Below are 15164 nucleotides of genomic sequence, written 5' to 3' on the forward strand. Positions count from 1 at the left end.
TCGGAATGTAGAACAGAAGTAAAGAGTATTATTTGGATGAATAAACATTGCAGAAAGCTGCAACACAAAGGGACCTGGGGGGCATTGCACACAAAACACAAAAAGCTAGCAGGTCATCAGGAAGGTTAATGAAATGTTGGCCTGTATTTCACAGGGGGTTGGAGTATAAGAGTAGAAAACTCTTACTGCAGCAGTATGAGGTGCTAGTGGGACCACATCTGGAGCATAGTGACCATTTTGGTCCCCTTCTATAAGGAAAGATATCATTTCTTTAGAGGCAGTTCAGAGAAGGTACACTATGATACTTCTTGGTATGGAGGGATTGTCATATGAGCAAAGGTTAAGCAGTTTGTGACTCCACTTACTGGAGTTTAAAAGAATGAGAGGTGATCTCATTGAAATGAGGAGGATTCTGAGGACCCTGGTTTGGCAGGGTAAATACTGAGAGGATGTTTCCCCTCATAACAGAGTCTGGGATCAGACTGACATAGTTTCAAAATAAAGGGGTACTAATTGAAGAGTGAGATGAGGAGGAATTTCTTCTCTCAGAGAGTGTGAATCTTTGCAACTCCATGCTCAAGAGAGCTTGGGAGACAAGAAAACTGCAGATGCTGGAATCCAAGGTAGACGAGCAGGAAGCTGGAAGAACACAGCAAGCCAGGCAGCATCAGGAGGTGGAGAAGTCTATATCTCAGGTGCTCTTCAGGTCTGGGAAGGTTGCACCCGAAATGTTGACTGTGTTCTTCCAGCCTCATGTTTGTCTATAGAGAGCTGTGTAGGAAGAGTCCTTGAGTATATTTAAGGTTAAGATAGACAGATTCTTGATCAATCAACAATCAAGAGTTATTGGGAAAAGGCAGAAAAGTGGACTTGAGGAATCCCAAATCAGCCATGATCCCATTGAAAGATGAGCAGCCTCAAGATATCAAATGGCCTTATTCCTAAAGCAATGGTGGATTTCGCAGCGTCTGGGATCCTGAGCTTGGGCTTATTTATTCCACGCTCTTAATTTTCTTCTTGTTTCATTTTGTCTTGTTTTCAGTTCCTTCATTTGTGTTTTATTTTACTGACCTTCTGAAGAGATCTCTGTCATGGAGGGAGCAGCAGTGACAGCATGGGAGCCCAGAATCCAGAGACTGGCAGTCAGAGGTACAGCAGGATTTGATAGTCCACAGCGAGGCAACTTGTGAGCCTGGATGGTTGTCGACTGTGAGAGACTCAGTGCGGGGGGAGACTGAGCCCTCGTGGGGAGTGTGGGCCCAGTGCAGGGGGAGAGTGAGTCCTCATGGGGAGTAGGGGCCCAGTGCGGGGGGAAGAGTGTGGGCCCAGTGCAGAGGGAGAGTGAATCCTCATGGGGAGTGTGAGCCCAGTGTGGGGGGAGTGTCGGCCCAGTACAGAGGAGAGTTTGGGCCCAGTGCAGGGCGAACAGTGAGTCCTCAGGGGGAGGGTGGCCCCACTGCAGGGGGAGAGTGAGTCCTCATGGGGAGTGTGGGCCCATTGCGGGGGTAGAGTGTGGGTCCAGTGCAGGGGGGAGACTGAACCCTTGTGGTGAGTGTGGCCTCAGTGCTGGGGGAGAGTGAGCCCTCATGGGGAGTATGAGCCCAGTACGGAGAGAGATTGAGTTTGTGGGGAGTGTGGGCCTAGTGCGGGGTAAAAGTGAGTCCTCATGGGGCATGTGGGCCCCGTGCAGGGAAAGAGCGAATCTTTGTGAGGAGTGTGGGCCCAGTGCAGGTGGATTGTGAGTCCTCATGTGGAGTGTGGGTCCAGTGCAGGGGGAGAGTGAGACTTTGTGGGGAGTGTGGGCCCAATGGAGGGGGGGGGGGGGAGTGAGCCTTTGTGGGGAGTGTGGGTCCAGTGCAGGGGGAGAGTGAGCCCTCCTGGACAATGTGGGCCCCATGCAGGGGGAGAGTGGGTTCTTAGGGGGGAATGTGGAACCAGTGCGGAATGAGCCATCATGGGGAGTGCGAGGCCAGTGCGGGGAGAGAGTCATTCTTTGTGAGGAGTGTGGGTCCAGTGTGGGAGGGAGAGTCAGTTCTCATGGGGAGTGTTGGCCCAGTGCAGGGGGAGTGTTAGCCTTTGTGTGGGGGTGTGTGAGTCCAGTACGGGGGGGGGGGGGGGGGTGAGGGGAGTGGTGTGGGCCATGTGCAGGGGAGACTGAGCCCTCATGGGGAATGTGGGCCCAGTGCAGGGGGAGAGTGAGCAGCATGGAGCAAGTGCAGGCCCGTGGCTATAGAAGGACTGTGATTTTTGAACTTCCAACTGTTTTTTTAAAATTTTCTACTATTATACAAAGAAAAGCTGTAATATTGAACTTTTACTGATTTATTTATTTTTCCTATTTTATTTTGTACCTAAGTTTTGTACCTAGTTGCCTTGGCACCTATAATGATGCCAGGAATATCATCTTTGTGTACTGTACTCCCGAACCTCTGCACTTGAGTACACATGCCAATAAAAACTCATTCTAATTCAATTCTTAATAGGTTACGGTCTAACACTGAAAAAGCTCAGCACATCCAGGACAGTGTAACCTGGTTGGCTGCACCCCATCCACTGCCTTAAACATTCAGTGTGTGCCATTTATAAGATGTACAGTCATAACTTTCCTTCAGGAGCACCTTCCAAACATGCAACCTTTAACAGCTCGAGGAACAATGGCAGCAGACACGAAGGAATCCCACCTCCCCTTAAAGCTCCTCTCCAAGTGTCAGGCTACCTTGACTTGGAACAATGTAATAATTCCTTTATTGGTTCAAAATCCTAGAAGCAGTGGATGGTGCATTTGTAGAGGCAAAGTCACAGGTTATATTTAAGAGAAAAAAGATCAATTTGTAGAGGATCCAGGTGTCAAGGAGTAATGAGAGGCATGAGTAATGAGGATGGTGTTGAGCTGGAAGAATTGTCATGATTATGCTGAATGTGCATTGGGCTTGATGGACAGACTGGCCTTCTCCTGGTGTAATATTTGATGTGGAGGAGCTGGTGTTGGACGGGGGTGGACATACTCACAAAAACTACATGACACCAGGTCATAGTCCAAAAGGTTTATTTGGAAATACTAGTATGACTAAGTACCAATGCTTCCAAATAAATCTGTTGGACTATAACCTGGTGTTGTGTGATTTTTAACTATGTCTATGTTCAGTCTGTTCTACACAACCAATACCAATAAATCAACCATTGTCCCCACTGGTTAGTTTGTGATCTTGCTGTGCACAGATTGGCCTCTGTGTTTGCTCACAGAACAACAGTGACTTAAAAAGTAATTTATTGGCTGTAAAAAGTGTCCTGGAGTATTCTGAGAAGCTGATAGATACAAGTTAATTTTTCTTCTTGCACAAACTGAAACTTCTTGATAACTCTCTGACCCAAATCCCAGTCCTCATAAAGTTACACAATGTCAGAAAGCCATCCAATCTCCTGGGAGAGATGAGAAACCAAATGAAACCCAAGCCAATTATGAATAAAATAAATCTGGAAAATTCCTATCTGATCCCTGTAGTTGATCAAATCAAGTCAAGGAGATTACTTTGGCTCTGACCAATTTTATATAGTATCTCTTTCTTTACAAGGTTATCTCCATGCCAACCAGAATGAGGTCCAGCTCATGCTCAATGCAATTTAATGTATTGGTTTCTGAACCTGATGTTTGTTCTCACAGGTCCACTCGGAAGAAAAGGAACGACCTCCTGGCTTCTAACATGGTTCTGTTATATCAGAGTGATAACCTTAATTCAAAGCCCCCTCTATCCTAAACTGTATTAAGTTTTCTTCATCCATCACTCCCTGTGCAAATTGATTTACTTATACTCACACACCGATAATCTGTAAGAGATCAATATTAAAATTCTCATCTTTGTTCTCATTTTCAAGGCATCTAACCCTATCACTACAGCCTCTGCAACCAAAAGAGATTTCTACATTCCTCCAATTCTCAACCGTTGTGCACTTCCAGTGTTGCTCGGTCCAATGGCAGTAATACCTTTAACTGCCTGGGCCCTACACTCTGGAATTCTCTCCCTAATCCAACCTTCCTGAAGGCTCTTTCCTCCTTTTTAAAGATCTTTAAAGCCTCTCTCTTTTGAACTAATATTTTCACATATTCCTCAGTCATAAATTTATTTTATTCATGCAAATCACTTCAGGACATTTGAATGCAATAAGGGTGCCATACGAATGCAAGTTGTTTTTGCTGATGCTTAATCCCATCGCCATGCCTCTTGATCACCTCTTAAAGCTACTTCATGTTACACAATCCACTAAAAACCTCACGTAAAACACCTGAGGGTGCTTTAATTCCAAAAAAGCAAGCTGTTGCCACTAGACATCTGTTACATAAATCAACTGGTCAGATGTACGTTTTGCTTCAGGAACACTTTAACATAAGAAGTAGTCACACAGAACGACTAGACAACATCTCTTCAAGAGCTGGCTCATAAATCGCAGACAAGGTATTGTCACCACGGCAACGGCAATTTATTGCTTTGCTGATGTGAATATTGGGTGTCCTTAGCCATGTTCCTTCATAACTGTGAACTTTCATCTTTAATTTAATAATTCCATTGAATATTAACTATCTGTGTCTCTGCCACTTCTGATTAACCTTGTGCTTGTCAACCAGCAGTCAATTTTTGCTTTTAATATACTTCCGTGTTTAAATTTTTATGCTTGAACGCCAATAGTGTCTGGTATGTACAATCAATATAGTTGCCTAATGTCCCCTAAAATGATTTCATCTTCTGACTTGTTAGATTTTTAACAATAGTTCAGTATATTCAACCTCAGCTGCAAAACTCCCCTCAAAATAAGAGTAGGTGAATACTTTATCGTGGCAAAATGCAGACTATCAATTTGCAACTTTCGTTGTTTACTTTAATACTTGGGACTGATATGGCTTCAAAAAGCAAAAAAAAAAAAATTGGCTTAGAACCGGCCTTAATGATGACCTAATCATAGCTTGAACCAAGTAATATGAAGCTGTCAATAAACAAGAGCTAGCTTGAACAGAAATTAACATTTTTATCAAAGAAGTTTGAAACCAGTCAGCTGGATTCATGTCTTCTGTTTGATTTATACCTTTATAAGAGGTGCACATGTTGGAGATGCAAAACATTGTCTGCAATTGCCCAGATTTTAAACAAGAAATTCAGACACCAGAATGCACAAATTAGACTTATTTCAGGGGGCAGCCTTTCATAGAAGAAGGGAAGATGAATTTATGATCGGAACAAACTGGAGAAATCTCTCTCTCTCTCAGCTTCTCAAAGACAAAGCACCCTTTGATAACACAAATTGGCGATAAATATTCAAATGGTGAAAACGCAAAGGTGTCTGCAACATTAATGGATTCCCAGATATCCCTAAACAACAGTGGTCAAAGGTTAAAATCTAACACCTAAAGACTACTGTAAGAATTTTAAACTGCATGTGTTTTGTTATCATTCCTTTTAGAATCAGACACTCATAGAATCCATCTATGCAGACGGAGACCATTTGCCCCATTCAGTTTGTACCAACCCTCCAAGGAGGAGAAAGGGAGCTCTGCAGATGCTGGAGGTCAGAGTTGAGAGCGTGTTGCTAGAAAAGCACTCAGGTCAGGCAGCATCCGAGGAGCAGGAGAATCAATGTTTCGGGCCGGAGCCCTTCATCAGGAATGCTGCCTGACCTGCTGTGCTTTTCCAGCAACACACTCTCAATCCTCCAAACAGCCCATCCCTGTAACCTTGTACTGGACACCAACCCATTTATAACTTTGTAGTAATCACCGTGCTCTATTTGTGAGTTGAAGAGTTTTTGAAATGCCCACAGATACTACTCTACATCCTTGACTCCTAAACCTACAATTTTCTGGTATATTACATACATGGAGATACATTCATTGCAATAGCAATTTATGCCAAAACTGTGTGTTGAAGCTAAACCTTTAACCAGGTGAATTTCAGTCACATTGAATCATTTTGGCCAGAAACATTCAGAATTCAAGATCTTTAATACTCAACAGAACAAATGAAAACACATTTTTATACTCGCAATGGCCAGGCATCAAATTAATGCAAAAGAAGAATAATGTAGATTCTAGAAATCTGAAATTCAAACAGAAAATATTGGAAACACTCAGCAAGCTAGGCAGTACCTGTGAAGAAAGACACAGAGTTAACATTTGAAGTTTGTGACTGTTCATCAAAACAGAAAAGATAATCTCTCTAGATTTGAAAGGGGAATTAAACTTGCAGCCAACAGCTGAAAGAATCACACTTCAAGACTTTTTTTTAATAAAACATTTACTGTAACAAATGATTGAAACTATAATTGGGACTATAATAGTTATTTTCCTTTTGTAAGTAATATACGTTTTCAATTATTTAGAAAAATACTCCATTTTACGCTTTGAATTACCTTGAATTACAGTCAGTATGGCAAGCAGTACACAATTGGTTGCTTCCAGCTCTCAGTTCTGTATCCCCATGTCATTGTGCAGGAAGCTGCAGTGACCATCTCCACGTGATTTTCTCACTTTTCAGAGAATTCCTTAAATCCATCACCAGCAATAATGTTTATTCCAATGATTTCTGTTTTGGCAATACCAGGATAACCCATCTGGAATCCATGATGTTTCTTCAACTGAGAATATTTCCCTCTTATAGTTCTGATGCCTAGCAAAATCAAGTAGCCTTGTCTCTTTGCTGACCACATCCATCTGGGGTTTTGATTTGGAGATGCTGGTGTTGGACTGGGATGTACAAAGTTAAAAATCTTGGCCAACCAGCTGATGAAGGAGTGGTGCTCTGAAAGCTAGTGTGCTTCCAATTAAACCTGTTGGACTATTATCCGGTGTTGTGTGATTTTTAACATCTGGGGTTTGTCCGTGATGTTCATTGATTTGCAGAGAAGCTTATAAGCTGACTTTTAAAATCCCTTTTTTCTGCTGGCAAGATGAAATATGTTAGCCAGGCAGAAATACTGATTGGCTATTCTTGACTCTAACTCTTTCATCTTAGAAATAAATGAGTGGTTTACATCACAATTGCATACTACCTGAAGCTAGTAACATTTTAGAATTAGAATTAGAATTAGAATGAGCTTTACTGTTGCATGCACTCAGTGAATACAGTGAAAAATGTGCAAGTTGCTGCTTATGATGCCATCTTAAGTACAAATGGCCCTTAGTACAGCTTCATCATTTACATTTCATGGAAAAATAGAGAAGGAAAAGGTCCAGCATTGCATATTTTAGGAATAAATTTTGAAGTGGGGATAAACAAGTTCATAACAATGGTCTTCCAACCCAGACCATGCTGGCATCAAGCTGCCAATCTGCACTGGGTCTTGACTTCAGACTGCACCGGGCTTCACCTCAGGGTTCATGAGGCTGGGAGATTGCTCTGGTATTACCATGAGGCCAGATAACCATGTTGAGAGACTGCCATGTATGGCTGGAAGATGACCACACCAAGCTGAGAGACCACACCATGCTGTGTTGAGAGACTGTCATGCTGAGCTGCTGGGAGTTCACCACAATGGCCAAGGGGACGGTCCAGTTGTTCAGTGGTTAGCACCACGGCCTCGCATCATCAGGGAGACAGATTTGATTCCACCCTTGGGTGACTGTGTGGAGTTTGCACATACTCCCCCCATCTGTGTGGATCTCCTCCGGATGCTCCGGCTTCCTCCAACATCCAAAGATGTACAGGTAAGGTGGATTGGCACGTTAAATTGCTGCATAGTGTCCAGGGATGTGTAGGCTAGGTACATCAGACATGGGAAATGTAAGGTTACAGGGAAAGGGTAGGAGGATGGGTCTGGATGGTGTGTTCATCGGAGGGTCGATGTGGACTTGTTGGGCTGAATGGCCTGTTTCCACACCGTATGGATTCTATGAACTCTACACTGGTCTGGCAGACTGCCATGCCAGGCCAAGAGACTTCTGGCACTTTGGGAGACTCGAAGTTATTAATAGAGCTCCCACTTGGCTACTTTTCCCTATCCTGAATTCACTACAAGTGGGATAAATGCTTTCAACAGCAATAAATTGCATTGATGTAGTCCCATTACTGTCATAAAGCATTGCATGATTCTGCACAAGAGGAATTATCAAACATTATCTGATGTAGATGTGCAATAATATTAAGATCAGTGACCAAACATTTTATGTAGTCTTAAAGTGAGATGTAGATGGAGAGACCAGGTGGTATAACACAGGGGATCCTTTCCCTCACACCCTTACTGTAAAAGAGTTTGTTCTTTCTTGTTTCCCTCTGAAAGTTGTCCTTGTATTCAGTCCAATTGATTTGTCCTGTTTCAACCCACTTGTGGTGAGGCAGGAACATAAATACATTGGAAGTGGCATGGTAACAAGGTGCCTGCACTGGTAAACAGAGACCATGGAATATGGTTGCAAAACCCATCAGTGCAGTTTATGAAACTTAAATGCAAGCTAAAAATCTGATTTCTGTAATAAGAACCATGGGAACTATCACTGATTGTTACAAAACTTAATTTGGTTCACTAACATCCTTTTGGAAATAAATATGCCATTGTTACCTGCTTCCCTCCTGCACTGGAGCAATTCTGTGAGTCCATTTACTTTAAACTCAGAAACTGCTGTTACCTTTCCCAAGCTCAGCCACCTCCCCTGCCCTTACACCCCTATTTTTCTTTACACACAATGAAACAAATTAAGCCCTGTTTCTAACATTCAAATAATCCAAGTTTGCTGACAGCCAGATCTCAGAACAAAGAGAAAGTGAGGACTGCAGATGTCAGAGTCGAAAAGTGTGGTGTTGGAAAAGCACAGAAGGTCAGGCAGCATCCAAGCAGCAGGAGAGTTCACATTTCAGGCAAAAGCCCTTCATCAGTAATTTTAGAACGAGTCATACAACTGCCTTCACTTTTCCTCATCTTAAAACTACTATCCCAAAATATAACAGTGGTGCAAACCTCAGAGTTAGAATGCTCCTTCCGATATTTCCAGCATTTTTTTTATCGTTGTTGTCCTAGTGACAAAGGATTGGCTCAGATTTGTGAAAGATGTTTTAGAGAACTTCAAGCTTTGTAGATGAAATCATGATGACATTTTTTTTTGTGTGACCTCATGACCCTTCAGATTATTCTTGAGGTAAAATGGATCTGAGCAATTGTTTTCCCAAACAGACATCCAACAAAAACAACTCAAATTTATCTAGGTTTTCAGAGCGAGTGACATGCGCGATTACAGAATAGCTTTACTGCTCCCTTGAATTGTGGACACTATAGTGGATCATAGTTCCAGAGGCACTGCTGCCTTCAATAACATCAGCCAATGGTTCTCTGCATGTTAAATCAAACAATGGATAATCCTCCATGGAAGACTGGAGGTTGGCAGACGTGGTGCCACTGTTTAAGAAGGGCGGTAAAGACAAGCCAGGGAACTATAGACTGGTGAGCATGACCTCAGTGGTGGGCAGGTTGTTGGAGGGAATCCTGAGGAACAGGATGTACATGTATTTGGAAAGGCAAGGACTGATTCGGGATAGTCAACATGGCTTTGTGCATGGGAAATCATGTCTCACAAACTTGATTGAGGTTTTTGAAGAAGTAACAAAGAAGATCAATGAGGGCAGAGCAGTAGATGTGATCTATATGGACTTCAGTAAGGCGTTCGACAAGGTTCCCCATGGGAAACTGATTTGCAAGGTTAGATCTTATGGAATACAGGGAGAACTAGCCAATTGGATGCAGAACTGGCTCAAAGGTAGAAGAGAGAGGGTGGTGGTGGAGGGTTGTTTTTCAGACTGGAGGCCTGTGACCAGTGGAGTGCCACAAGGATCGGTGCTGGGTCCTCTACTTTTTGTCATTTACATAAATGATTTGGATGTGAGCATAAGAGGTACAGTTAGTAAGTTTGCAGATGACAAAAAATTGGAGGTGTAGTGGACAGCGAAGAGGGTTACCTCAGATTACAACAGGATCTGGACCAGATGGGCCAATGGGCTGAGAAGTGGCAGATGGAGTTTAATTCAGATAAATGCGAGGTGCTGCATTTTGGGAAAGCCAATCTTAGCAGGTCTTATACACTTAATGGTAAGGTCCTAGAGAGTGTTGTTGAACAGACACCTTGGAGTGCAGGTTCATAGTTCCTTGAAAGTGGAGTCACAGGTAGAAAGGATAGTGAAGAAAATGTTTGGTATGCTTTCCTTTATTGGTCAGAGTATTGAGTACAGGAGTTGGGAGGTCATGTTGCGCTGTACAGGACATTGCTTAGGCTACTGTTGGAACATTGTGTGCAATTCTGGTCTCCTCCCTATCGGAAAGATGTTGTGAAACTTGAAAGGGTTCAGAAAAGATTTACAAGGATGTTGCCAGGGTTGCAGGATCTGAGCTACCAGGAGAGGCTGAACAGGCTGGGGCTGTTTTCCCTGGAGCGTCGGAGGCTGAGGGGTGACCTTATAGAGGTTTCCAAAATTATGAGGGGCATGGATAGTATAAATAGACAAAGTCTTTTTCCTGGGGTCAGGGAGTCCAGAACTAGAGAGCATAGGTTTAGGGTGAGAGGGGAAAGATATAAAAGAGATCTAAGGGGCAACTTTTTCACGCAGAGGGTGGTACGTGTATGGAATGAGCTGTCAGAGGATATGGTGGAGGCTGGTACAATTGCAACATTTAAGAGGCATTTGGATGGGTATATGAATAGGAAGTGTTTGGAGGGATATAGGCCGGGTGCTGGCAGGTGGGACTAGATTGGGTTGGGATATCTGGTTGGCATGGACGGGTTGGACCTAAGGGTCTGTTTCCATACTGTATATCTCTATGACTCTATGACTCTATGAATATTAATGCTTCCTCTAGATGTTGTGCTTGGAGCATCAGACATTTCTCTTCATAGCCTTACACATTGGGAAAAAAATAATTTGCGAGCTCAGAATGTCATAAGCACTGCCATCCATAAGTTCTTATGAAGTATCATCACTGAGGTAGAAACCATTCCATTTGTTCCCAGCAAGCTCCCACAGGCATTACTGAAATAGCTAATCGGGGTTTCAAGGATGGATAAAGAAGAGATGTTAGTTTAGGCAGGAGGACAAATTCCATTGCCTTTTTTTTCTCCAAATACCGAACTCATGGTTTTGTCGCATCCATCCCAGAGACCAAATGTAGCCTGTGTTTAACCTGAAAGACACAGTGTTCTAAGCTGTACAGGAGTTATCAGCCTATGCAACGTGCTCAAGTGCATGGTGTGGGAATTGAACGCAAAGCGTTCTGAATGAGAGGTCAGGAACCTTTCAATCAAGAAAGGATGATGCCTCTGTTACAGCCACTTAATTTACAGAACAAAAAGAATAGTGCTTAAGAAGTCACTATCATAGACTTAAAACTCACACAATACCAGGTTATAGACCAATAGGTTTAATTGGAGCCATTAGCTTTCAAAGCACCGCTCCTTCATCAGGTGGTTGTGGAGGACACAGTTGTAATACACAGAATTTAAAGCAAAAGTTTACAGTGTGATGTAACTGAAATTATACATTGAAAGATACCTTTATTGTTAAGTCTCTCATCTGTTAGAATGACCATGATAGTTTCACTTCTTTCATATGTAAATCATAAAACTTTTTTAAAAGTGACATTCTCAGGTTAACTGTAACAATTCATGTCAGCCCAGATAAGATGTTAAGATGTTGAAGGTGTTCGTCCCCTGTGTTCTGTTGTCTGTGCCATTATGTTTAGACTGATTCTAATCCAAAAAGAGTGTCTTACATGGATTCATGCAGTTTATCAGCAAAGTACAATGTAACTCTGCAAATACAAATTCACCCAACAAACGTGTATGTGTGCTTGTGGGATTGTGCATGTGTGTGCGTGCGTGTGTGTGTGTCCCACAATAACGGCATTGCGGCAACAGCCTCAGTACTCAACACCAACAACTGCCAATCTCCGAACACCGTCCTACAACTCATCTGCTTTATCCTCACTCACAACGTCTTCACCGTTGACAACCAGATCTTCATGCAGGCACACGGAATAGCCATGGGGACCAAATTTGCATCTCACTATTTCAACATTTTCATGCACATGTTCGAACAAGACTTCTTCTTTACACAGGACTTCCAACCAACACTGTACACCGGGTACATTGATGACATTTTATTCCTCTGAACCCATGTTGAGGAGTCACTGAAACAACTACACTGTGATATCAATGAGTTTCATCCCACCATCAAACTCACCATGGACTAATCTCTACAATCTGTCTCATTCTTGGACACATGCATTTCCATCAAGGTTGGACACCTCAGCACCTCACTCTACCTCAACCCACAGACAACCTCACAAAGCTACACTTCTCCAGCTTTCACTCGAAATATATTAAAACAGCCACCCCCTACGGACAAGCCCTACACGTACACTGGATCTGCTCAGATGAGGAGGAACTTGGAAGTACTCAGGGATGCCCTCATAAGAACGGGGTACGATGCACAACTCATCGACCGCCAGTTCCGATGTGCCACAGCAAGGAACTGTAATGGCCTCCTCAGGAGACAGACACAGGCTGCAACCAAAAGGGTACCCTTTGTTGTCCAGTACTTCCCAGGAGCTGAAGAAGTATGCCATGTTTTTCACAGACTGCAACACATTATCAATGAGGGTGAGCACCTCGCCAAGGCCTTCTCTACACCTCCATTGCTTACCTTTAGACAACACCAAACCTCAAAAAGATCATTCTTCATAGCAAACTGCCCAGCTTTCAGGACAACTCCATACAACCCTGTGACAGTAGGCGCTACAAGACGTGTCAGAGTGTCGACATGAATACCACCAGTCCATGTGGGGACACCTCCCACCATGTACATGGCAGGTACTCATGCGACTCAGCCAACGTTGTCTATCTCCTATCCACCTGCGACTCCACTTTCAAAGAGCTATGAACCTGCACTCCTAAGTTTCTTTGTTCAGCAACATTCTCCAGGATCTTACTATTAAATGTATAAGTCCTGTTCTGATTTACCTTTCCAAAATGCAGCACTTCACATTTATCTAAATTAAATTCCATCTGCCACTCCTAAACCCATTTGCTCATCAGATCAAGATCCTGTTGTACTCTGAAGTAACCTTCTTCACTGTCCACTACACCTCTATACAGTAGCACAGCAGAGTAACAGGCCTTTCAGCCCAGCGTGTCTGTGCTGAAACACCAAATGACACTAATCTCAAACAGATTAGTGTACATACTGATTACTTACATGAGGAAGAACACCACTTTGACTGGGACAGCACATCTATCCTAGGACAAGCCAAACAGAGACAAGCACGAGAAATCCTAAAAGCATAGCATTCCAACCAGAAGTGTATCAACAAATACGTTGACTTGCATCCATTGACTATCCCCTGAGAAAAAGAACAGGAAATGACATCACCACAGGAAATGACATCACCAACCAAAGGAAACCTAAATATATAAATAGAAAGCAGGTCATGCCACTAGTGCTTAAACTGGAGGCTTACTGATGATGTTACCTGGAATGGTGAAGAAATGTCTGAAAACAAACCTTCCAGCACAGCAAGCAAACCTACATCCAGAACTAATCTCATTCACCTGCACTTGGTCCAAAGTGTACTATGCCATAGTCTTTTAAGTATTCATCCAGATTTTTCTTAAATATTGTGAGAGCATCTGCCTCCACCACCCTCTGAGGCAGCATTTTCCAAATTTCTCCCACACTGTGGGTAAAAATGCTTCTTCAGGTCTACTTTAAACAACTTACTCCTCACTTTAAACGTATGCCGAGTCCCGGTGCTGAGGAATGATGTCAAACCTATTACAAATTGATGACAAATTTAATGATCTACCACTGAAACTTGCTGTTGAGTTATTGAGTCCATTTTCAAAAGGTTCAAACTGCTGCAGGCAAAGGAACATCAAAAGTGGACAGCACTGTCTCTGCTCACAGCTTAATGTACAAACAAAATTTTGAAAAAGATACCTCCCCTTTTGTTTGGAGTATTTCTTTGAACCACTGCCCTTACCTCTAGGGAGGCCCAATATATTAGGCTGGCAAAACAATAAAGTAATGCACTCAGTAATGGCAATGCTCAACTGATATCGAGTTAAGAATGATTGACGGTTTTAAACAGGCACCAAGATGAAGTGGTCTTCAATAGCTGTCACTCTTTGATCACATGGTTGAAATGCTAACAGGGAGAAAATGTCTTTCAAACACATGTTTTGTGGAAAGCTACTGGGCTTAAAATACTCAAACAAATGTTGTGTAGTTCAATTAGCATGAGTGAACTGAGCCATAAGGCTTCCATCCACAGGATCTTCCTTTCATTGCGATGACAGGTTGAAAAGTCCTGATTTCAGAATAAGCAGTGGCTCTGTTCATGGGAAGATCAAAAGAAGGTTCCACACCACTGTGATGGACAGGGCCCCCAGTAGTTCTCTTCCCTGCCACAACAGTGGTAGGGTCCCCTTTATCCTCACTTACAATTCCACCTGCATCCGCATCTAAAAAAAACCATTAGCTGCCACGTCCGCCATCTCCAGTAGGGTGCCACTCATCCCCCTCCCCTCCTTTGTCAGTCAGTCTTCTGGAAAGACTATTCCCTCCAGGACACTTGGTTCACTTCCCCTTCAGTCCCAACAGCCTCCCACAGCCCCTTCCCCTGCAAATGCCGAAGGTGCAACACCTGCTGATTTCCCTCTTCCCTCCTCAGTATCCAAGGGCCCAAACACACCTTCCAGGTGAAACAGACTAACTGTCTCCTTGACTTGTCCGGACTTGTCCTACCTGCCTATCTCCTTTTCCATCTATCCACTCCACCCTCTCCTCCTTGACCTATCACCTTCATCCCCTCCCCCACTCACCCATTGTACTCTATGCTACTTTCTCCCCAACCCCACCCCTCCTCTAGCTTATCTCTCCACGCTTCAGGCTCACTGCCTTTATTCCTGATGAAGGGCTTTTGCCCGAAACGTCGATTTTGAAGCTACTTGGATGCTGCCTGAACTGCTGTGCTCTACCAGCACCACTAATCCAGAATCTGGTTTCCAGCATCTGCAGTCATTGTTTTTATCACTCAATCTAATCTACTGCATTCGCTACTCACAATGTGGTCTCCTCTACACTGAGGAGATGAAGCACAGACTGGGTTACCAGTTTTCAATACACCTACACTCTGTCTGCAAG

The sequence above is a fragment of the Chiloscyllium punctatum genome, chromosome 26, assembly GCF_047496795.1.
Source record: "Chiloscyllium punctatum isolate Juve2018m chromosome 26, sChiPun1.3, whole genome shotgun sequence".
Taxonomy (NCBI): Eukaryota; Metazoa; Chordata; class Chondrichthyes; order Orectolobiformes; family Hemiscylliidae; genus Chiloscyllium; species Chiloscyllium punctatum.